General features: G+C 31.0%; 1 protein-coding gene across 3 annotated transcripts in view; it reads right to left on the bottom strand.

The window, feature by feature from the left end:
- Positions 1–27,659, bottom strand: part of LOC132948373 (sodium-dependent transporter bedraggled) — a 90,098-nt gene that overhangs the window by 14,286 nt on the left and 48,153 nt on the right. The window contains exon 1 of one of the 3 annotated variants that reach the window (XM_061018805.1): positions 2,370–2,690. The exons of the other annotated variants lie outside the window; for them this stretch is intronic. The gene's annotated coding sequence lies outside the window, so the exon portion shown is untranslated. Of the gene's footprint in view, positions 1–2,369; positions 2,691–27,659 lie in introns of those variants that run through there. 3 annotated transcript variants of the gene reach the window in all.

The raw sequence follows: 27,659 nt of genomic DNA, 5'->3' as shown, positions 1-27,659 counted from the left end.
ATAAAAATGAATGTTTGTCTGTCTGTCTGTTCTTTATGCAATTCTAAACTGTTCATCCAATTGCGATGAAATTTGGTACAGAGATAGATTAGACCTCTGGGAAGAAGATGGGCTAATTTAAAAAGGGTAAGGTAGAGGTCCGACCCGGGAGGTGCTCAAACATGGATTTTGAGATTTACGATGGAAATTTTTGTTTGTAAATGGTTGCTATGGTTTTAATAATAATAAGAGTTTTTTGAAACGGGATTGAGAAAAACAAAACGGTTTCGCAATTGAATGAAATATAATAATATTTCAACAAACGCGTAATAACGACTACATATTATTATTTATTATCATTATATTGTATATTTTATGTCTCCTCTGGTCAGACTGCATAGGTCATAACTTCTCGCCGTAACGCGAGTATCCACGGTTTGATCGTATACGTCTCGAACGTATGTTTATAGTTTATAATTTATATAGATGTATGTAGATGTGATTTAAGTTACGCGTGTGTCGCATATTATAATAATAATCATTATAATGATATATATTTGCGTTCACTGCAAGTTATCATAGGAAATGACTAATGGGATTCGCGTATATTATCTCAGATTTTTTTGTATTCAAATCATCGCACGATTCGATATCTCACGTGGCCCGTCGTGTGTTTGGAGCATTGTACTTGCATTCAGATCACGCGTTATTTGTCCTATTGTGTTTCGTATACCTAGCGTGGTAGATACTTTGCGGGGCGTTAAAATTCCTAGCTCAAAGCGTGGCGATAACAATGCCCGCGAGGAGAACATCCCGTGGGTATAATCATTATTATAATATTTCGTTTCGATGTTATTATATTATTATTTTTGCGACCGCTTCTTTAGAATACTAATGTGCGTCGTCGACAGGCCATCCGTGACGAAAACGGCTATAAACGTTGGTTTTAAAACGCCATGTCAATTAAATTTGAAATATTAATAATAACAATATTTAGTAGATACATATACGTATTAATTAATAATGTTTACGTTTTAAATAGCATAATTTTTTTGATTTTTAACGACGAAAGGAGTAGGTAATATAAAATGTATGTATATATATATATATATATATATAATAGGTATATTAATATGTACGTTTATATGAGCGCGCGAGGGTGTATTTATGTCCAATAATTAATTTAAACACGAAAAGTTTATTTTATTACTAATTATTAAAAATTACGATAGATAGTGGGATGTGATATTGATGTAAATAATGACCAGCGTAGAAAAAATTAGGTCTAGTCATATTATAAACTTGATCATTTTCCATCTAGAGAAAGTGTGTATATTTTCACCACAGACGTGTGATGTCTCGAAGAGAAAATTCGGTCAATTACTAATTATTGTAGTTATATTTTTTCGGGGTATACGAAAAAAAATCTCATATTTATTTTCTAAATATACGAACTCTCGTGTTGGGAAAGTGCAATCGATCAACAAACCATTATTACAGATATCTATAGTGACAGTATAATATAGGCAATAGGCATTCACACAACAAATTTTCGTACACATTTAACTATGACCTTTGGACTAGATACTTAATAATTTATTATTGTAACGGACTTTTGTGCAACGGCGTCTCCTTGAATTAAGTACGCTCACGAGAGATCAACAGAATCGGACAACCGCGCTTTTTCGGCTCGAACGCACATAATAATATTCGACCTCAACCCAAATTTCACTGCGCGTTCTGTCCGGTGTGTGAATATGTGATACATTATATATGGGTACCCACCGCAGCCTCTGATCGACGTGATCGTTACTCGCTCGGACCACAAATGAAACAATAATATCTATATAAATGTATTATAATGAGTAATGCCGATGGACCTGCAGCTGCAGAGCACTGTGAGTAGATTTGTCGTTGTGAATAGGAATGACACTAACGTGGTTGGAAACCTGTTGATGTTCTTAATAGTGTACCTGTTGGAAATTACAACATACCTATACATATATGGCTATATATGAAGATGTGTTGCAAAGAGCGCAATTATTATAATGGAGGGTAAATCGTATTTGAATGTTTAAGTATCATAATATCATATAGGTATGCTATAGGTATTTCAACTGATAGTTACTGCAGTATACCTAATATTAATATGTGGTATACTAATGTAAATTGTAATAATAATAATATTCAACAATAATATTATATAGGTACAAAACAAAAATAAACATTATGGACTCCTCCCTCTTCCCCGCAGAAAATTTCAGGGTATGTTATAAGCTTATAAATTATAGTATAGACATTGCGGCCGGACTGCCGAGGGTCGGTGGCGATGGAGACTGAAAAACGCGCGAAAATCACCGCCAAAACGATATATTATAATTTTGTTTTACTTGGAGTGAACATCCGGTGACGCCGGTACGCGGGACGGCGGTGTTTCTACAACATAATATTATAGTATCGTTTTGCCTGTCGCGAAAACCGCGAGTCCGTGAGTGTACGAATAATTTATGTGTTCCTATGTCGACGACGAAAATACTAACAGCATAAATAATTAATAAAGTAATAATAATAATTATTAATACGAAAATAGAAACAGAATAAAAAAGGCGGCGGCGGCGGCGACGACGACTAACTATAAAAAATAAAATAAAAAGATACGCACGGCTCGCACACGCATACACACAAACAACCGGTTCGGCGGACTGACGAGACGAGTCTAAAATGGAGTAGGTACGCGTCAATACAGCGCGGTGTGGGCCGCCGCCGCCGCCGTCGTCCCGTTAGATGGACTTATCGCGTTGAAACAGTATTAATATATTATATAGGTAGGTACCTACCGATGGTCTGTTTAACGATAGTTTTCTAGCGTTTTTCTTTTAAGCGTTTTCACCACGAAATTCGCGTTTTCTCCGACCCGTTTTTTAATATTTTTTCAAACCTTTGATTCTGCACACTCCGAAGTGAAATATTATTTTTTTTAACAAACGCCGTAGGTATGTACAGGTACAGCATTATTGCGGCAACATTTTTTTTTATTTATAATCGCGAATAATTCGTGGTGTTTTTCCTGCACGCGTTCCTACGTAATAACGACAGTCTTCCGCGTGGTTTATAATTTGGTCATACTACATACAGTACTATACAATAATAATATTAATTACAGCAATAAACGTGGTCATACCAGTTGGCAGTTAAATTAAGTTAAGCTTTGAAATACATTGTGAAAAAATCAAATTTTATTATATTATTCTAAACACGGTAATAATCGCTCGAAACGAGGAATTATTATTAGTTTTGTTACGAAAATATTGTATCAAAATGCAGTCCTGGATTACGGAGAGGACATAATTATTATATGAGGCGCTTCCTCGGCGACAGTATAGTGTTGTATAATTTTATATGACATATTTTATAAGCTATACTATTATAAATCACTCGAATGAACCAACAATATTTGTTTTTATAACTAGAATAATATATTTTATTTTCAGTGTAATATCGTTCAATATATTATACCGTTCGGGATTCGCCATAAGTAATCATTTCTATTATACATTCATCAATAATAATATTATAACTTGTATCTATAAGAATTATTATTTTTCTGTTAAAATGTTATTATAAAATATTATCGTAATAACTATTTTGAAACAAAATGTAGTTCATTCGGCGTTTATTAATACTTATACAATATTGATACTTGTGTATATCATGTTCATTGTACATGATTTAGCATTTATATTTTTAAGGTGATGTGAAAAATAACTGCCCCGGGGTACGAAATATCTGAATCAGCGGCCTTGTGACGAAGTAATTAATTTTGTAGAAATAAATATGAAAAGCATACAATCAATTCCAGTGGGTAAACTTGTGTAGAGAAAAAAAACATTACCCCGTACGAAATATTATTGCTATCGGCGTGAAACAAAAAGTACGATGCTCCTCCACACACGCTGGACGTGTGCGGTTTTGTTCTTATGTCGATCTCACGACGGGGTTAAGGTAGTTCAAGTACTCGTGAAGGGCACACCGCGGGCTACCCCGGAGGAACAGGTTTTTGCCCGACGTCGTTGTTGTCGTAGTCGTCGCGATTCAATTTTTTTTTTTTCATACAAGTGCGTGATTCAACTGAGCACCGTAACACAGTATCTACCGAGATTGCGAATGTATTGGTGCAGCACGCCCATATATTTTAATATTAATCACGATGCAACCTAAAAGAAGATAATATGTTTTGATGGCATTTTATTTATTTCTGAATAAGTTGTAAGTTATTATTACGGTAGGTATACGAATACGCACCGGCGCGGCGTATGATTAAAAGAAAAAATATCTATAGCAAGTATTATATTTTAATACATTTAAATATTATTTTAATTATTTAAAAAAAACCCCCGCTGGAAACTGTCTCATTAATTTAGTGTGTTTTTATTTACAAATCATTGGATACGAATAACGATTCTAGGTTATACAGTGTACAGGACGTGGGCGAAACAGGATCTATAAGGTTGGCTTATGTTTTATTATGATATTCGTATTTTCTAAAATCTTAATAAATTCAGTATAGGTTGAACTATTTTTCATAAAAAACATAACGTATAAGTCGTATAACATAATAATATAACATTATGTCAACACTTAAGTATAGCGGGAATAGGTTCGTAGTATAAAACATAAATAGATTAGATATCAGTATATGATTATTTTGTAAATTTTAATGAGTAGACAAAATGATGATACAAGTTACAGAAGAGTTTCAAATTCTGTACGATTAATATTTTTGAGTTAAAACTAAATAACAATATTTTGTCGGAAACTAGTGTTGTGGAAATATTCACGTCCTCACTGTATTTTTTTTAAGATATTTTCAACTATTAACAAAAATTTAGTGAATTTCTTATTTCCCAAAGTACCAAGTTTATCAAATTTGCTACCAGAAATCACCCTCAATATTGAATTGAATTATCTTCTCCAAAACTCGAATTGTAACACCAATAAATTATGTATTTGAATCTAAAATCTGAATACATTTAACTATTTAAGTTAGCAGATAACTCATATTTATATTTATTTAAGTATTTTTTAACAGCATTTGTATGTAGGTACACAGCTACACAAGTTAAAACATATAATTTCTCACGTTATTAACGCGTGAGTCGTGACACTTCTGAAGTTCTGAATACACAAAATATAGCAATAACAACCAGTTGATATACAATACGCTTATTATAATAATATTTAGTATAATATTATGATTATACTATTCTATTAAAGATGTGTAAACAATGTAATTAATTATAGTTACACAAATAGATTTAAAACAGTGATTTATAACCAAGTGAAAGTATACATAATATAGTAATTTCTCATTCATGGACCACAAAGCGCAAATACTTCATCGCCACTCACCAGCTATTACCATTGATATGTTTGACTTCAAATCAAGTGGAATGTAATTGTAATAATTCGAATAAAAGTTGGTTCAATTGATTATGCTCAGCAGCACCTTAACATATTATGTCCTATTAGCAACAGAAGTAAATTACCGATAACGTTTAAATGTTTTTCGTTATAGTATACACTCCGGAATACTAATTTATACTCATTATAGTAGGTACCTATACTCGAGACTCGACCACAACTACAGTCTGCAACTAATAAACGAGTACACAACCTTTTTTTTTAAGCCCCAAGAAACGTCTAAATTATGTTATGATGTGTATACAAGCGAATTAACTGTAAATATAAAATTTTAAAACACCATAATTTATGTAAATTTTTTAATCTATATTAATATAAAATATGAGTGTGTAGTATCTATATTATATTCATATAATATAAACACTTCTCTAAGTTTCATATTGCATCTGTGAAACAGGATGTATGACTGCAAAGTATCACACGTCGAGGGATCCGGGATGAGAGTCCATATCGACACGTTGGAATGAACAGTACCTATGTAAAACGGTTACACGAAATCTGATTAACTATATTATATTATTATAACGTGTAGGCAATACGGTATACCTACGCGTTGCGAAAATTATGAAAATGTCGTTTACGGCGAGCAATGAAAGCCGAAAACGTCGAGTAACGCAGTTTAATCGGCTCAGTCATATTATTATATTCGTTTAGTTCTGACCTAAATTTCATGTATTTGGTTTACAGCCATAGTAATTTTTTAATTGCATTTCTCGGTGCTTGCGATACAGACTGTACATTATTATAATATATAGTATGTTAATATATAATATTCCAGTGCAATGTGTTGACTTCATGGGAAGACACGGTGGCCAATCCTGTATACACGTAAACCTAATGGCTATATTATAACATCAAGATTCTAACATATTATTGTACCTCATATAATTATATTATAATGCCTGGTGTAATCTTCTATAATAATATTTTTACCTGATGATACAAGTTTGGAATGTCTTAAAATCACGGCCTTTAGTGGAAAAAATATAAACTCTAGTTCGAAGCTGGACAGTATGGTAATGTTTTTTTGTTAACTTATTTAAGTTATGTTTATATAGCTTAATAAGAAAAAAATTATAGTTACCTTTTGTGAAGTGTTATATTCTAAATGAATAAATATAAATGATGAGTGTGCGAAAGTCTATGAAAGTGTATGTTATGGGTCACCTACATCGTAAATGCAGAGGGTTAAGAGGATGGGAAGAGAACCAGTTTTTCAATGGTTCGGTACCTCGAACAATGGGCCAGGCGGTATGAATTATCGTGTTTTTTTATTGTTTTTGTAACGGTTGTATAAATAATATGGCAAATAAAAAAATCAGAACATGCAAGTGTTGTATACTGCAGAGGCCGATACCTCCAAGGTATATTATTATTTAGTATAGATGCGGACGACTCAGAATCGCGATGGATATATATATAGATAGATAGAAATCGACGATATAGGCGCGTATATTTAGGTATCGACAAAACTGACAGTGCGTGAAATATCTTGTGGTCGATCTAAAATACAGCAGGAATTATAATGGATCGAAATCGAAAGAAACGATTCAAATAGCGGATAACGCACGTGCCGGAATAAAAATAAACCAATAGACCCAAGTTCAGGTTCGACGACCTCGGCGTGAATACATCTAACACCAGTATAATTTAACAATATAATATAATACCTTTATCCGTCGAAGCTTCATCGTAAATGCCCGTCGTCCGTAAAACATATAAATGTGAATCTTTTGTGCAGAAATATTAGAAAAAAAAGTAAAATCTCTTGCAGTTTTTGATCCCCGGTCGTGACGCGTGGTGCCGTAGCACGTTTTCGTCGCAAATCACAGGAGACGCAGGCACAATAATATATTATGTTAAACAATAATTTATTATCTAGGTATTTATGTTATTTTATGTTTATTGGAGTTGTTTCGCGAACGAAATAAAATCGAACCGTTATATTATCCTTTCGAAGGTTTTAATTTTTTTTTTCCACAAACCTAACCTGCGCAGTGCGAGGAAAGCGACAACTAGTATAAAATATATAGATCATATTATATTATATGATACTGCATATACAATATATGCATATGAAACGAATCGTCGCCATTGTTCCATAGAAATCGTTCGTTACGAATCGAAACCGAAAGCGCGTGCCGCCGAGTTTACCGAAATGACGTCAAATGCACGCGCGAGCATTATTATTTTTATTATTATATTACATATTATTATACATACAGTTCAAAAAAATCCGCGAGCACGAAAACCGAAACTCATTCGTCATCGTGTTGTTATTATTTTTTTTACTCAACGCGATTTACTTTTCGGTTTCGTCGACGAACCCATTGTAAAATACGCAGACGGTGTCCCGTGAACTTTTGTATCTGCGAAAAACGCTACGACATAACACATTATTATTATTATTATATTATTGTGTAACTTTGTTAGTCAGACGTATGTTATGTACAGAGTGTTTCACTGAACATCGTTAAAATTAATATAAATTAAAATATATGCTCACACCGCCGACACTATCGTCTAGGTATCCTTAATGATTTATGTGCGTATAGGTGTACTCGAATTCTAAGTGCCTCGAAGTATAGTTTCCGATAGTGGTTGTACTCGAATATTTTTAATATAATATCGTATTTCAAAATATGGCCTTTTTAATAATACTAAAAATCAAAACTTGAATAAATCCATATTGATAAAATATGGCGGGGATACTATAATAATATGTTAATCACACTGTAAAGTGTGTTTTGACACTGCAAACGAACGAGATATACTACCGCATTATGTATATGCGTCGTCGTAAGTATATATTCTTTACAAATGATACAATATGAATTATTACTCTATACAAATGTCATATCCATATGCATTGTCAAACGACGAAGACAATCGACAAGCTTGATGATGGTAGTGGTGTACATGATGATTGTATATTATAATAATTGTTACTTTTCGTCACTGATAAGTTATATTATGCACTACTGTTAAAAACGAGCGGTGAAATCTGTACAAAAGAAAACAAATCTAATAGATACACAGTGTACACACGCATTCGAATAATCGCCGCGAGATCTCAAAATTATTGTATTATTGTACAGATAGTTGTAAGTATTTTTTTTCTCGCTCTTACGCGCAGATGGTATGATTTAAAAGATAAAATACTTGTGCATGAAACTAAAAAGTAAAAATTATTATAATTAAATCGTGAGTCTAACGCGTTACACGTACATTGTGCAGGAAACGCGTGCATACGCAATTCGGTAATATATTCAAATTATTATAATATTATAATAGCATGCAATTTGCACGACAATAATATTAAAATATTATGCGAATTGACAACATTTTGTTTTTACTGTTTTGCGCGGTGCGTATTGAGCATTTAGAATATTATCAAAATACAAATGCGTACGGCCTATTTTAATTAGCCTTGAATATTGTAATTTGTAATATATATATTTATATAAACACGAGTATACAGCTGGAGTTCGGCGATAAATGTGTTGTTATTATTATTATTATTTTACGATTTGACTAAATCCTTGATGTTTTATCATGTAGGTATAAAACACGTGTGGTCTTTAGGTTGCAGGTGTATAGTCTTAAAAAGTATTCTTATAGAGGGCCAAAAAAAATATAATAAACCCATACATAGGTATTTCCTATACCTATATTATTAATCTAGCTAATAAATAATAATAATAAAACACAATGTATAATATTATATTGAAATGTCATCATATATTATTATATAATAATATATAATACAAAATATAAAAGAAATCCGTCTGACAATCGATTTTATCACGTGCAGTACGACGGATCTTCGTCAAATACCGTAGGTATATCATTATAGTGTATTCGAACTCTCGACGAGTGCGACGATAACTTTAACTGAATAGTATATAGTATTTTGTATTTACAATGATTAAAACGTTTTTACGATTTGTCGTAAAAAATAATTAAACTGCTTTTTTATAATCATTTTTTATTTTCCGTGAATTATGAAAATGCGATTAATTTCTCAATGCGTACAGATGACGAACGTGACTAGCACAAACGTCTATCGGTCATCCCGTTATCGTCGTGCTTATGCTGTGTATGTTGAAATACACGAACCGTGTACACAAACGCGTCGGGTTAAAACAATATTGCGAACAAAATTATTATAATTGTTTTATACGAATTTATTATTGCGAGAACGTTGCAATGTACAAAATGTAATTGCTTTTTACTGTGTGATATACATTGTATACGGTGATGAGGGGGGGGGGAGGGGAGGGGACGCAAAGCATTCCATTTAACAATGTTCAGACCCTATATATTTTATGACTGTATAATATTAATATATGCACACGTCTTCTGGTCGAATACTCAAATCTGATATTTACACATTTATACATAATATTATAGTATAAGCAAATGAGTCTTCGAGGGGGGAGAAGGCAGGCAAGCTGGACAGTTGGCAGTTGTCCCCGCCCTCGGACTCTTTTCTATACAATTTTCACTGTTTATATAGGTCAATGGACAATGTTCATCATACATGTATGTATAATGTTCCGATCAACGACATATAAATTGTATATAACAGTATTCAAAACGTTTATGAAAATTTATTTTTTATATAAATAATTTATTAAAATTAGGCTAGATTGCTGGCTGTGATCACTGATAGCGTTACTTGATCAACTTGTCGAAGTGTTATATAGTTTGGTAATATACGGGCCAGGTGAATATCCAATAATTATTTTAGTTGTTATTTCTATTACTTATTATAGATACCTAGTTTATTAATATGAATACACATTTTTATGTAAAAAAAACGTAATATTTAAAAATTATATAATATAAAATACCTAATACCTATAGGCTATACCGGAAAATCATTTCCCCTCCACCTTATAAACCCCGTGGACGTCCTTGTCTGTATGGACAAATGGTCGATATTTTTTTGGAAGTCCCCCATAGAATTGCCAAAAAAAAACCTAGTTTATGCTTTAACTTATATTTAATTTATTCAAGTAAATACAATACGATGTTGTTTTTCGGAAAATAATAATTACCTATTATTGGCTTAATTTTATAAACTGCAGACAATTATAAATATAATACCTTTTTGGTGGTTAAGAGGTCCAAGTCCCACCAACAGCCTACGTGTATAAATGCGGGTATAGCAAGTATAAACACATATAATTAATTATTATTATACAGTATGAACCTGCGAATTTCGCTTCAGTTCAACGCGGCGACGCGAAGCAGTCTGCGATGTTTAACTTAGTAGCTTATGATATAAAATTATAGAAGAGTACAGTGCACCCACTTCTTTGAATCAAAAAAAATAATAATGTCTTTTGCATCCTCCTTTCCGCCACGATAGTTACCTACATATAATAATAATATGCATATACATACACATCACGCTCGTTTATCAACAATATTATATTATTTTTATTATACACTGTTCACGCTTAGGTCACGGGACGATACCATTTTATACCTAGGTACATGCATCATATAATGATATTATTATCACCACGCGCAGTTGCCATCGTAGGCGGGTATAGTACAAAAATGTACGCGATCGCGTTTCTTCCGGAGTCGCCGCCAACCGTGTCGCCAGCTGCTGAAGCTCATCTGCTACACACCTGTTTGAGAGGCGCCGAGAAAAGAAGCCATCCGCGGTGTGCGATGTAATAAAAAAATGTACAATAATAATATAACACGCGCATATTATGCGTATATACGGGGTGCTTCAACGATTATGCTCGCGCTTCTTTTATCCTTAAATGATGCATTTGTTCAAATAGAAGGGCAGAAGGGGGACGGGTAGATGACTAGATGAGCGACTATGTTTTACAATATTAAATATAATATAAGTAGCATTTGGACGGGCGTGCACGATGACAGACAAACGGCAGCGGTGACACACTGTATAATATTATATTATTATGAGGTCGATGATCTTTTTAGTTTTTCAGTCCTTATTCCTCCCCCCACTCTCTGACGTTGATCGCTTATTATTATATTTTGTGCGCACGCTATTCCGCGTGTGCGTGTGACATGCATGTAGGTGTACAGCGCGCGACCTGCTGCAGCCTATTTACAATATTATGATAATATTATGGTTGTTACACTAAAACACATAAGATTTGACAGTTTGACTACGGCAGATTAATATACACCCGTCAGACCCGCGACCCACATATTTTGGTATTTTTTATTTCTTAAAAGAGGGAGTTCAAGAAAATATATAGGGATATAATACATCCTCAAGGGAACGAATGTGCAAACACTCACCACCTCCCCCATAAACACACTACTGTTTGCCTATAGTATAGGTTGGTATGTGGTAATTATATTTTACATATACGCACACCATATTTATTGACATCTGTGCAAAAAATACGTACGACGATGTTGTTAAAAAAAAATAATGTTAAAGATTTCAATTTTCTTTCTTTTTTTACAACAAATTGAAACGTTTATTTATCGTTATTAGATTAGACTGCATAATCGAATAAGTATCTGCAGAACTTTTAAAGCCGATGCGTATTGCCGAACACTTGAATGAATACGTATATAATATATTGATAATATGGTATTAGTATAATGGTGTCTAATTAATTAAACGGATGTTGACAAATATGGGTCAGATTAATGGTAATATTTGGCATTCAATCATAATTTGAAACGCCATGTTCACGTGTACTGGGAATTTTGTTATGTATAGTTTATATTAAATGTTTAATGACGCAGAAGTTATCGTTTATAGTATGATATTATTGTTGTTTTTGCTAATCATAATTTATGTATTGTGCGTCTTAATATGACAAAGATTATGAATTACGAGTGTACAAAATATTTTTTAATACAGCACGTACATATAAATATACTAAATACATGTATTATGTAGTGCCTATTCACAAACGATTTTTCAATGTCGTTATTGATATTGTGTACAAAATAAAAATAACCCAATGTTTAAAAGAGATAAGAATGAATAATTTAATCCTATATTACATTAAATATTAAGCATGTATATATGAGAAATCGATTATTTTTCAAAAGGTTAACAAAATATATTACTGTCACTGTTGGCTCAATACAATTTTCAACCGGATTTTATTAAAATGTTTTTCGTAATATGTATTAAAAACAAAACAAATTTTAAACAGGTTTTTTACTTTTTTCACTCATGAGCATAATATTATATTTATTTATCTTCGGGGAACAGAATTTTTAAAAATATCATTTAAAATGGATAAAAATTTCACTATCATGAATTTACAGAGAGCTAGCTAGAATTAATCACGAATCATACATATACAGGTCGATGGTGATTCACCTAGCCCGCTCACCCTTTTTTTCAATAATGCAGTTATTTTAATTATGATTTTTCAGAATGTTTAAATATATTTAAAGGCCATATTTCCTAATTTTTGAAGATTTTTGTACTATTTAAGAAGTGTTCTGTAGATATACAAATTTCTATTTTTGAAATGAGAACCCTCCTTTTCATTTGTAAATAATTAATTAGCAAATAATTTTTCTGAAAATGTTAACGCATTAAAACCAATAATATTCAAGTGAGTACCTATAATAGTTAGTTTACTTTGTGTAAGTACTAAGAATAATAAGTCCATGATAATGGGTTTGGAAGGTATGAAAAGAGGGCTGTGGTGACTTGAAAAGTTGAAAATGTTACCTACTTAATTACTAATTGATAATCTAAAATTTTAAATGGTTCAAATATAATAAACACTAGATCCAATATTACATCTATCATTTAGTTTTATGAAACCATTTTTTAGGACTTTTATCCTTGGTTCATTTAAAATTGAATGAGTACCTGGTTCAAACTTTGATTAAGAAAATCATGTCTAACAAAAAGCTAAAAAGAATACATTTTCCGTATACCTACTTATTAGACTAGGTATATTAAATAGTTAGACTTAGTTAAATTTTGTTCAATTCGTTATTTAATATTCGGTGTATGGTGTATGGTGTTCAAAATTTATCTTAACTTTTCTGTTGCCCGGAATAAAAATTCTGATTGGCAGCAGTATATTATCAGGTAGGCAATCTACCTGCGGTAGATCGCGGACCCCGTGCTGTTTGTACGTAAGTGTATGATTTAACTCTAAAATATCAAAATTGTACCAAGTTTGTTATTCTTACTTAATTCCACCTACGTAGGTATAATATAATCAATTAATACAAAAGCCTCACGTAACCGTACTAAAATCCGATGAATAAAAAAAAACAAATTTAACACTTTTTAAATTAGCCTATCTTCTTCCCAGAGGTCTAATCTACACACAAACATTCATTTTTATCTATTCAAATATATAAAATGATAGCGTTTGTTTGTATGTTCGGGATAAACTCCGAAACTACTGAACCGATTTCGAAAATTCATTCACCAATACAAAGCCACATTCTTTGTGAGTGTCATAGGCTAATTTAAAAAGTGAAGTAATCACCTCCGGTAGGTACTCAAACAAGAATTTTGAGATTTACGATACCAATTTTTGTTTTTTAATTGTTGCTATTGGTTATATTTATAGATAAAAATAATTGTATAGACGTTGTTGTTGTTTTTGGCCATGTCACCAGGTGTGCACTTATGTGGCCATAACTCTGGAACCACTTATCCCACAGCGTACAAACTTCACAGAAACCATCTACATATCAATTTTAATATGTCCTGAAATTTGTATCGAAATCGGTTTGGTGGATCTTGAGCTATAAAATGTATTCAAAATGTACACTTCTTTTTATATATATAGTTAGATTAGAGATGTTAAGTCTTAAGTCTGTAAATAATAATATATACGATCACTCAATAGATTGGACAACTTTTGTAGTCCATCTTTTATTGATAATATTAAATTATACAATTTCGTGTTCACAAGAAACTTTGACCCGGCGGAACAGCAGTCGTGAGCGTCCATATTATTAATATACTATTACAAAGATATTAGCCGAGTTAGATTTTCTGCCAGGTGACGCCCTTGTACCGATATAATATAATATTTTAATATTATATATACTATACACATATTTTATTCGGAGTTATTATTATACGATATTTTGTGTCGAAACGGAATGAAAATCGTGCACACGTAATTCTAATCGTTGTATTTGATAGAGTTGTGATAGGTAACATATTAAAATAAAATTTCATATTATACAATGTAATATATTAAATATAGGTTATGTAGATATACGGAATATTGTAATAAGAAACTGGTTCGCGGTATTTGTAATGGGTTATTCATTAGAGCTCGGAAGTTCTTAAACTTGCATATATTTTTTGATGTATCTACCTAATTTATTTATAAGTAAGATAGAAAAGTATTTTAACAAAACTTTTATACATTTTTTAATTTTTTAATGCAATTTTAGATTTTTTTACAGCAATGCTACAATTAAGTTTTTAATGCAATGACTTCTGTTCTCTAGACTTATCATCATAATATTTGATATTACCGTAGATATATATCATAACATTGTTACGGGAATGTATAGGTACATTTGGATATTTGTGACGATTACGTATAACTCAGTAGGTATAAGTGTATTTCGTTGTAATATAAAAGAGGCTATAGGTAGCCGAAGATGACATTTCAAATAACAACACGTATTCCGGTCGTCTGGACATATAATATAGGTATAAGGTATTATTTATTATTATTTACAATTTGATAAACTAACAAGAAATAATTTTACGATATAACACAATACGACAGACGTCTTTTGGATTCGTAAGACGAAAAAAACACATCCTACGTGTAGGCACTACCGATGCATTATATACCTATATACGTATGTGGGTGCGCGTTTATCATATTATTATTATTATTATTATTATATTGTACTATAATATAGACGAAACACACACACACACACACACACAATCACACACTCACAGAGTTTATTGACCACGAAAATTCCGTATTCGTACAATCCCACACTGTCGCAGTCGCTTCCTGCGAGTGGTACCGTTATAGTGTATATAATATTATTATGTATAGGTACTTGTAGCACATAAAACATAACAATTAAACACGAACATTATTCTATCGCGAACGTAGTTGGGCGTTGGCCGCTTGGATGGCGATTTCCTTCGTTTTGCTAATCATACTATTATAGGTATATATTATGTACTGACCAATTTTTTTTTTGTGCACACGAATAAATTGCCTTCCAAACCTTTAGGTAGGTAGGTGACTTTTCTGTTCTACTCCGATCGCCTCCAGATGTTTTTAGAGGCAATTTCAGTTTACCATTTGGGTGTACTAGAATTACCACCCATATCATAATATTATCATGATAATATGCAGGTTCTAGGTACTCATTTTATATAAAAAAATCAATACACCTATATCGGTTATTACATTGAATTTTGTAATATGTAATATTTTAATTTTCGTTCATCGGCAAACATTGTTCATATTATTGATTGATGTATGAAGATGAGATTAGATTTAACAATTTTAATTTATGACAGATTGTTCGGTTTGCAAAAAATCTATCGAAACGAAGTGTTAAGCTTTTTAAATAACCCAGCTCAAAAACCGAGTCAAATCTTTAAGGAGTACAAATATAACTATATAACCTCAGTTTCTATTAATAATAATTAATTAAAATCAATTTTTGTTAGCGAGTTTTTCTTGATTATAAAATCTGCAACATTTAAAGTTAAAAAACTGTTCCCAATGATGTATTATCTATATATTATTATAAACTATTTATTTATCGGAGGCAATTTAAGTGAATAATGATAGTGTTTTTAATATCTGGAGGCAATTTGAATGCATGTTTGCACATTATTTTAAATATGTTCTTAATAAAGTATTTGTGTTAATTTTTAATCCATATTTTTCATGGTCACAATGACTCGGTTTCTCGTTGATTTGCGTGAGCACACACACATCACCAGTCGACCTGTAGTCCAAAACACGCAATATTATAATCAGCATATTATTATTTGTATTAACGGTCGATTTGATGAAATGTTATTATAATACGATGTACGCACATTTACGGAGCTGCTCCGGGAAAGGAATAACTACTTTGAGTGTTATTTTTCTTGTTATCCTCAAGCCACGTCCACGAGGATGACTATGACAATCGTATGAGAAAGATAATCGTTTTTTATATTATAAGAATATGATTGGAGCAGATCAGTAGGTCACGCAGATAATGGACTCGCGCACCCGCTTCGGTGACAATATAACGGGTAGTCTTCATAATATTATTATTATTTTCCTAAAACGACCATGTTGGACGGTACTTCGATTTTTTTTTCATATCTTCGTCGTGCAGCGACGTTGCCAGTGAGAAGCTAACAGCCGTGATCTATTACCCTCTGGATTTTATTATATTCAAATTCAAAAAGTTCATGCGGAAATTAAATTCTTAATTCTACGATCAGCAATGATTTAGGAAAGGCTCGATGAACTGGCTTTGATAAATATATACAAATCTGAAGATAATTTCAAAACATGGAATTATTATAGTTCCGACAGAAAAAGCTTTCTAGACAACACTGCATTTTCAGCTATTGGATTGCAGGCAAAAACAATGTATGTTCAAATAAATATTTTGTAAAAATAATTGGAGTGCTCTAAAAATATAAAAAAATATAGTAGAGGATAGTAGTCCACTTATGTTCCATAAAAAATTCTATCTCTGTATTGAATCGGAAACAGTTTTTCTCTTCTACAAAGTGTATAGATAAGTATAAGTACTCGAATTCGTTACCGATTGGCGTCGCCATTTATAATATTATTATTATTATTATTATTATTTTCGTATACTACAATAGCATATTTTCGGAGAGCGGAGTGCGCGTTATCTGCAGCAGAATTCGAATAATAATATATATTAACTTCTGCACGATCCTCATCCTTCGTCATATATCCATCTACCTATGATTGAATATAATCGAATAATAATAATAAGTTAGTGATAAACTGAATATGATGATGGTGTTCGATTAAATATAGTTTTCGTTAATCGAGCTACAAAAGCGTCGGGAACAATTCGCAATAGTTAGGTTTAGCCGTTTAGGTACCTACTATATTATTATTGATACTAGAAACTGAGGGCGTTTGAAATATAATAATTTATTATTTTCTAAACTTATATTAATTATGTATTATTTTTTAACGCATAATATATTCTTATATATATATATATCGTATTTTCATTAAATTCAAATTAAAAAGTACATTTCTCTGACTCGAATACTTTTTTAAGTCTGCAACGAGTAAAAGTCGCGTTAATATTAAATAATATGAGAAAAATCGTTAACTATTCATTATATACTTTTCATATCGTCACATCGTCCGAATTAATTAATCATTCATATTATATAGTTCAGTGAGTGAAAGAGTTGATGGTGAGATGGGTGGGGGTTATTAGATAGGTTTCGTAATTTTTTTTCACGGCATAAGGTATTTTCTAAAATTTAAAATTTGTAAAAATAGTCACCAATCCAATAATTTCACGGTACCCTGGTTGGGAAAATCTGGTTATACAGCACGTCCTTCTCCCACCGTACCGTGAGTGACCGCATATAATATTATGAACTATGATATTATATGCGTAAGTTGCAAACCGAATCGTATATAATAATATACGCCATGACGCGTTTGTGCGTATAAAAAAATCGATCAAAATATTGTATAAACGCACGACCGTTCCTCGAGAAGAATCGCTCAAAAAATCCATATGGTCCGCCGCCGATTATGCCGATAACGTCGTCAGTGAAAAAAAATCTACATAATATTATATTATAATAACAAACAAAATTAAATGCAGAAACATAATGTGCAATTGGTTTCGTCGAAAAAATTACATCTATTGGCGTATCGTGTATACAAACGTATTATGTACTATTATTATTATTTTGTATCATAATATTGGAATTGTGTCGAACGGACGCTTTCGTGTTCCGAGAAAATGCTATAAACGTGGCGGACTCGTACACAGAACAAAATACATTAAAATAGTTACTATAATATAACTAGACAGTATAGAATATAACTAATAACAAAATATTTAATTTAAAGCAGTTTTATGAATATTTTTCAGTTGTTTAGATATTATAATATAGTGTAGCCAATGTACCAATAATTATTACTTAAGTATCATTTCCAAAGGAAGAAGGGAAGATTGTCTTAGGGGTTATGGTGCCTATGTTAAATATAATTGCGTATCAAAATTAATTCACGCATAAAATAGCTGTTCCGGTATTATTGGATACCGTTTGGAAATTAAATAAATCAACAAAAAGAAATTATTTGAAAAATTAAAAATAGTTTTTGGAAAGACTCAATTTTTGAAAGATTATGGTTAATTTAATAGATTAGGTATTATTATTGTTGGTACCTATTGTAATATATTATTAGGTAGTATTTTAGTCTTTTATTGAAAGTTTTCTATTGAATATCGTTAGTATTTGTATTTCTTTTATATACCTAACTAGGTTATAATTTGTATTGAGTTCTTACTTTAAAAATGTGCAGACGCAGTGAAGCTTTGTACGAAGAGGGGCGGTTAAAAATATAAAGTTGTGCTATAATATAATAAATATATATGTATCACGCTCTGAGTTGAATAATAGCTATTAGGTAGGTAACTCGCTAACCAGAAATACGACGTCCGACATAAAACAGCAATAAACCGATATTTTGTACCATCATCCGTGTACGCGCGAATGACCGACATTATAACAGACACGAAAAATAAAAACGTATTTTTACGGTTAAAACAGACGACCCGGATCCTCTATACACGGCGGACTACTCCCGCGAAATCTCCCACAATCCGGACGACGAAGACTCACGTGCCCAAAGCATTCGTCTTAATAAAATACTTTTATGTCGTCATCGCCGCTGTCCGCCCCATATACCTATATCGTGTCATCACGACTAGCCGACCAGAATGTCCTTACCTCTTTCGTGTGGCGTCGAATTATTTTTTTCGAGTTTTTTTTATGGTTTTTCACGATAAGTATAATAGTAATATGATATAATAACATTATATATAACGTTATAATATTATAACATAATATTTCTATTTTTCACGTTCTGAAAACCTAATTAGTGGACGCGTCAAAACCACAGCGCCTATTGTATCAACATTTTCAGAAAACGAGATTAAAAATATTATGTCGTGTGTGCAAAAAGTTTGAAATAAACAACGTGCATTTTTTTTTCGTTTGTTCGTTTGTCACAAAAGCTTTAACGATTTATAAATAATATACCCAAGTAGATTTACTTAAAATTAAAAATCAAAAAATATGGGATGAAAAACCTATCATTTGTTGGGATAGAGAAGATTAGATCATGCGTACGTGTCTTTATTGTCTTTGAATAATTTGGTTTAGGCGTTACATAGTATTATTTTTTAAACGTTCGTCATTGCAACGAATAAATTATATCACCATAGTAAATGTACAATTATAATAAATTGTAACAAATAAATAAATGTATTATGTAATTAATCGTCTTACGAATTATTTCAGATGGACCAATAGCCAAAAAAAGTCATGTTCATTTCATAACAAAACGCCTTACATAAAATATGGTTGCAGTATACAGTTTACATGGTAGGACGAATCGCCGACGTCAAGTACTAGTGATTGCTCTGGCGCCCGTCTTTATTGGCAATAGGCACCACAACGTGCGTGTACATCGTCGGTTTCCAACAACGGCAACTACGATAGTCATATTATTGTAATAATTATTTGCATTGATCAATTCGCATGTTTTTCACACACGTGGTAACGACTTTCCATGGATTTTTGCATCACTTGCCTAACGTTTACGTTAGGTAAGGTACTTAATTTTAAACTTAATATTATAGCTAGTGAATATGAAAATGTCCAAAAAATAATTAATTGTTCTAACTTTAAAAAGATGATGACACAACTTACTCTGCAGAGTTAACAAAAATATATCATTAAATTTCCAGTGCAGCCATGCGAGCAACACTACATCTGTGCGTGTACGGTGAAAGCTACGGTAAAGGTTTTTTTTTTTATGTGACGACGTCGTCGTCCGTTGTTACTTGTTATAATAATAATATTATAGTTGTCGCAGTGTGTTATTATAATTGATAATAAGTATACTAGGTAATGTATATAGGTATATGGTCCTATACGGAAATAAATTGTTTTTCGTCGTCGCCACACTAAAGTTAATGGACTTTTAAATACTATATAGGATTTGTGTTCGCTTCGCACTTCATTGGATTATGTCTTTTGGTCGACAGAAACGGCTTTGTCAAAATTCGTGTACGTTAATAATATAATATTATATTATTATTATTGTTTCGTCCGAACGTCCGACGATTTTACACGCGATGGCCGATACTCACATAACCGTAGGAATAGGTACGCAATAACTATGATATAATATATAGTATAGAGTGATTCATATAGCATACCCACCACTATTGTTTCTTAAGATTTTAATACTACTAAATGAGTGTCTTGCGGTGATACAAACTTTTGTTTCTAAAATGACCCCCCCCCCCCTTTATTACCTATTATATAGGTTATATATAATATTATAATGTATAATCCTATTATTAAGTGGATAACTTTTTAACGTAGGTACTTAATTCAAAATGCAAATGATTAAATATCAGTTTTTACAATTTTTATACGCACTAAAGATAATAGTCCTTTGACAAAAATAAAAGATATATTCAAATATTGGATATTTGGATCTAGTATTTATTATACTTGGACCATTTTTACAAATTATAAATGTCGATAGATTAATATTAATTATACCATTTACCAACATTTTCAAATGACTATTGATAGTGACTCGTTCAAATGTTGGTTTTGATACATCAAAAATGCTTTGTAAAATATGACAGAATATTCAAAAATATGCAAAGTCAAACCTTGTGTTTAATTTCACCATTCAACAAATATAATTCAAATCTTTTATAAAGTTTCTTAAAAAAAAAATAAAAATACATGCAATTGCGAGAATTGCACACGTTACAGATAAATCGCAAATCTAATTATATTATTACACCAAACCTTGCCAGTGAAACTGTTTTAGATTCACGCGCAGGATCATAATATATGTTACTATCGTAATTCATTATATCAATAAATTCTGTTTTGCATTCGTTGAAACAAAACGAAAAATATGAATCCTTCGGACAACACACGGGGACCTTGGCATTACGTCCGCGCGAGCTCGATCGATTTCGGACGAACGTAACATTATTATAATACCTCTATACCTACGCACGTCGCACAGTGGCTGTCGCACTTGACCGAGCGGAACACCCTAGATAATGGCAACGATCGAAACAACTACAGTCAACCGTGTATGTCACCACGTGTACACCCACCCTACATAGGAATGATAATCGTAATCGCAATGATATTTCGAGGTTTTTCTACCTATACCGCCGCCGTGTGGGATGTACCATGTACCTATATAATATATCGTCCGTATACCAAGTTTATTATGCGTATGTCTGTAGTTTGGTTATTCGGTCGAGCGATTCTCCGCGGGGCTTAGCGTAAGAAGACGCACAATAATTAATAACGAAAACAACAGTGGCAACAAAATAAAAAAAAAAATACTTGTATCTTCAGACTTGCCGTCTTGGATGATTTTTTTTTATACCGCAGATATTGTGATTTATTCCGTATCCGTAGAATAATAATATAGAACGAATATGAACGCTCTCGACGATCAGATCAGTACTGAACTAGTGGAATTCAATTATTTAAAACCATATTTGGATTACCTGCTGTTTTTAAAGTAGTGCCTACCTACCAGTAATTATATTTTCTAGAACGTTTACTTATATTGTTATAGTATTGTTTCGATGACACGGTGTACCTAATTATTATGTCTCTCAGTAGTGTGTACCTATGTTATACCAAAATTAGTATAAACAAAGACCGTTTATAATGACGATCTTTTTACAATACATAAATATAGACTTAACTAGCACCTATTTCGATGAAAACAAAACATTATTTTAAAACACGACTATCGAATGTTTCATATGCCTATTATACACGCTTAAAGTTGTATTTTAATTTTTAAATAAATACAATACAGTGGTATATCCATCAATAGATTGTGCCTCAGTACCCTGTATCAACAAAATATACGACTACTGCATTTATACCAATCGTGATAATTATAGTAATAATACATAGTATATACTATATTATTATGTATTATGCACTAAAATTTCTTTTTTCCTATACGGTGCGAGACACACGCGGTCGCTACTCACTTTTCAGCTGACCTTCGTTTCGACAATAATCACTTTTATAATATAATAAATGTTCAACGGTACAAGTATAAAATAAACGATAATATACAAGATATACGACATCGATCACTAGTTAAACCGAACAATACACTTATGCGTTTAATGGTGCCACTGATGGTTATATCGCATCTACTTAGTGTAATCGTATTTTACATAAAATGGAAACCCTTATTTTACTCTTTGTGTAATATTTTAAATTAATAAAATTTCCTAATTCTGTATAAATGTGTGTTAGTGTCTTAATAACAGTGCGTAAAGTAGATAGAGGACCGTCAGATACCTCCAATGTAATTACACAGTCATTATCAATCAGAAAAAAATGTAATAATAGATTGATATGATATAAGCTTCACAAACTAGGCAAAAAATATAGTTTAGCAAAAGGGTGGAAAAATTCTGTAAGTGTGAAACCTGCAACCTCTAATTTTTTAATAATTATCAAAGTTAATACTGATAACAGTGATAAGGAACTTAAATCATGTGAAACAGTTTCTCATATTTTTGGGGATAAGGTATTTTTAGTTGTATTTATAAACGCAAATATGAAACAAAACATCGTGTTTGTTTTAAAGCTTCTGTTAAGTATAGCAGTCATTACGCCATAAGCATAACACTATACATTTTGTAATAATAAATAATAATTGGTACAAAATATATTAATGATAATAATAATTAATAAATATTTTTATTAGTTTAAAAATGTTACGTAGTCCAATAATAATATAGGTTTATAAAAAAAACTTGTTTAATAAGATAAGACGATGTTATTATTTAAATTCACGAACAATTATCCATAATATTATGTAATTAATTAAATTAATTTTACAAATATTGTAAAATAAGGGTAAATATTTCGTGAATATATACGATTACACTAGTCACTATAAGTGGATGCGACATAATATATTATATATTGTATGTAAGTGAATACTTGTGATAGGTACACCTCCTGGACGAAAAATAAACGAAATGGATTTATGAAAAAGCGAACGGCAAAGAGGGAAGCCATTTCTATTGTCGAAAGGAACCCAGCAAAAACATATATGCTGAAGCTGTAGTCATGTGGGTACATAATTACCGACAAACGCATTACACGTCTTATTCGCTGATGACTGATTGACTGCGGCGACGAGAACTCAATATAACACTGTACGATAAATCATTTATTACAGAGGTTTTTTTATGACTAATAATAATATGTATGTTATAAATGATATTCTTAAAACGAACCGATTTTTTTAATACAAAAGTTGTTTTATATTAATTAATTATATTTTTATTTTATATTATATGAGATTATGCAATATGTTTAATGTATTTTTATTGGCAAAAGTGTAACGCTCCAATTGTACGGATTCAGTTCTCATCTATCTAGTTAGAAACCGTTGTTTCATAACTCTATTTACTATACGACTGTGTATCCTTCAGGGTTCTTTCTCGTGCTAAACAGATTCACGTGGAAAAAAAAATTGCTATTACGTAACGGCGAAAAGATTATTGGTTATACACTTATATATTATACTATTTAATATTATCATTCACCGTTTATTTTTAATCTACCAAAACATTTTTTATTTTTGCAATTATTTCTATGTTTTATTTTTTAATTGTTTCTAGATTGCATAACATATATTATAATATTATTATATATTTTGCTATATAAATACATTAGACATATTATGGTGTATACTCATACAAATTGATAGTACTTGAGATTAAGTAAATTTTCATTCCAAAAACCAAGTAACCATAACAATTGCTCATTAAAAATGCATTGTTCTTACTCCAGTAGAATGGTTCCAGCACCGTTAGTGGTGTTGCTTGAAACGGAAATTGCGAAATATGTTAAACCCGAATACAGTTATTATAATTATTATTATTTTAAGATTAATTAATAATAATTTTTTCAAGGACATTCCGCGGTCACATATATTTTTGTAACGTGTTTATAGAAGTAATCCTAATGTTAAACACCTATATAGTGGTGACATCAGTTCGCGCATAATAATAAAATAAACAATATTATACAATATACTGCAATGTCGTTGTACATTTTATTTATTTATCAATAATACAACGAGAAATTCGATTCCTGGAGATGAATCTGATTGATTACCTTGAGGTTCATCTGTATTTTCGTTTACATAATAGCTGGTAGTATCACATAACTTGGACCCCCGTCAGTGGATCGTTTTTACAATATAAATAATAGATATCCAGATGGGCTACCTGCCATCCGTACGACCACGGTATACTTTTATTTTTAACATAAAAATGTTTGGTTTTGATAACCTAACGAGTAATATCCAAACAAGGGACTATACACAAAGACTGCAAAAGCATTCTATAATGACGATGTGAATCGTGAATTCAAATCAGTTATCACTATAAAACTCGAGTCAGATGGTACCTTAGTATTTACAAAAAAATGTCTCCATTATTGAAAAGTGCAGCTTATGTGTACGTGTTACTTATTTTATTGTACTACCCGAGAAAAATACACGTCTTATTGACAATCAGTCACTATACACACAAGACACGCACGCGATCGCACACACACAGTGGTGATTGTCGACAGTAACTCAAAACACAAACTGCGTACATACTTGATTTATTATTATTGTACGTTAAATGTCTATAAAATGAGCGTAGGTAAGCTTTCTGTATAGGTATTGACAATTTAAAAAAATTCATCTAACAAATAGGAACCTATAGTGAATAATAATTTTGTGTCCATACTATAATAGGTAGGTAGGTACACTAAACATACAGCACGTTGAACTGTATATGTTTAATTGTTCTATTATGTGTTTTAATGAAGAAAACAACTAGATTTTAAATAAGATTGTAAATTAAAACGATTATTTTATTACCAAAAAGAAACATATGAATCAGGAAATTCACTGCAAATTAATCTTTGATCGTGACATAATTTTACTACAACCATCAGTTGTATGTCTTATGGAAGTTATTTTTTGAATGTGATCAGTTTAATTAACTTATAATATTATTGAATGCATACTCGAAACAGTTGTTATGATATTGTTGTTAACATTTACACGAACAATAATGCATTTTACACAAAATTTCACGAAATAAAGCTAAATACACGAAGAAAACACACAAATAAAATAAACAAAATATAAAAAATCGGTAGTGCACTTTTCAATGTATATAGTTATTGTTGACAGTATTATTTTGTAAATAGTACCAAATACAACGAATTTCACACACATAGACCAATGTAAGAGATTTATGTTTAGGAAATAACACGTTTGTAATGTTCGTTTAGGCATGAAAAAACTATGAAGAACAAATCTAAAAAAGTCATTGTTATACATTGAAAACCGTTCGTCGTTCGTACCATCAGAATATATATAGGCACGATGATTATGACCATTGACAACTACATCTAGACGACTTTAAGCGAAACGTGACTCGTTTAAACATCATAAATAATGACTCACGAGTAATGACTGTTTATAATGTGAAATTTCTTTTAATTTTTAAACACATATTAAATGAAATTAACCATTATTATTACAACGGTACAGACAGTCAGATAGACTAACCAAAAGCTAGAGTAGCAATAAATTATCGTATGAATTTAATTCACAAACACAAAATTACAACCCTTCTTTAAAATAGGTAGGCATACGATTTGTTTTATGTACTAATTTTTAAGAATTAGAATAATTTGTGTTTACCCAACAAGAAATAAGATTTTTACAAAACAATTAGTACCTAAGTACGAAATTTGTTATTTAATAACAATTAATCCATTAATTTTTAAATAGGTGCAATGTTTTGTAAAAACAGAACATTTAATGTTATAAAATATGATGAGGTATTAACGGTAAACAAGTAACCACATATTATATAAACGTATGAAAAATTCTGAAGAATTATCTCTTGAAGAACCGTTAAATGAGAATTATAAATATAATGTCGATTGTTTTTGATGATGATGGTGATGATGATTGATGACAATTAAGTTCTTTATGAAACAGTTGAAGATAATTTGTACAACTAGTTTTTGTTAGAGAACGACTATCCACAACTATCGTTATAAAAAATATAGCTGGAACTTGGAATGACTTCAATTCAAATCAAAAAAACTTGATTTCAGAGAATACTCTGTGACACAGTTGCTGGTAATAAATAAACAATAGAAAGTATAAAAATAATAAAATTACATTTTAATTGGATTAAGATAAAGTTTGGCTTTTATATCGAGTATAACCTTTGATATTTTTAATAAAATAATATTAATGATATTTTCTAATTCTAAATAATTTAAGTGTAGAAAATAATGATCATTGTGGCGTATATAAATGTACAACCCGTATGGCAGTATAGCATTAAATACTGTTATTACTATATCTTTATATAATTATATGCATATACTAGTATGTAAAAGCAATAAAACTATACAAGATAACTAAATAAATGACTTTATGCTAACTTCTAGAAATATCAATAACTGTAAGGTTAGATGATTATATTTTATACTTCATAGATCATTGATGCGTCTTAGTAATATCATTGATATTATTGTATAATATAAAATCAATGATAATGCTCAATGGGTAATATTGTATACACTATACAAAATAGTACAAATGCCAATTACAATTTGTAATAGCGTGTGGACCGATAAATAAAATTTAACATCGCCATTAATTATAAAAATAGATATTATCATTTAAATATTATTCAAATATATGATCATTATAATATTATAGAAAAATATTTAAAACAAGTAACAAAATAATTGTATTTATATGTAAAAAAAGGTTTTTGGCATTTATATTTAATATAATATCAGTTTTCGTTCTATAGATATTACTGCAGCAAACACT

This window comes from Metopolophium dirhodum, chromosome 7, assembly GCF_019925205.1.
Source record: "Metopolophium dirhodum isolate CAU chromosome 7, ASM1992520v1, whole genome shotgun sequence".
In the NCBI taxonomy this organism is placed as follows: Eukaryota; Metazoa; Arthropoda; class Insecta; order Hemiptera; family Aphididae; genus Metopolophium; species Metopolophium dirhodum.
The sequence above is the reverse complement of the archived record's forward strand: the minus strand, read 5'-3'. Positions and strand labels throughout refer to the sequence as shown.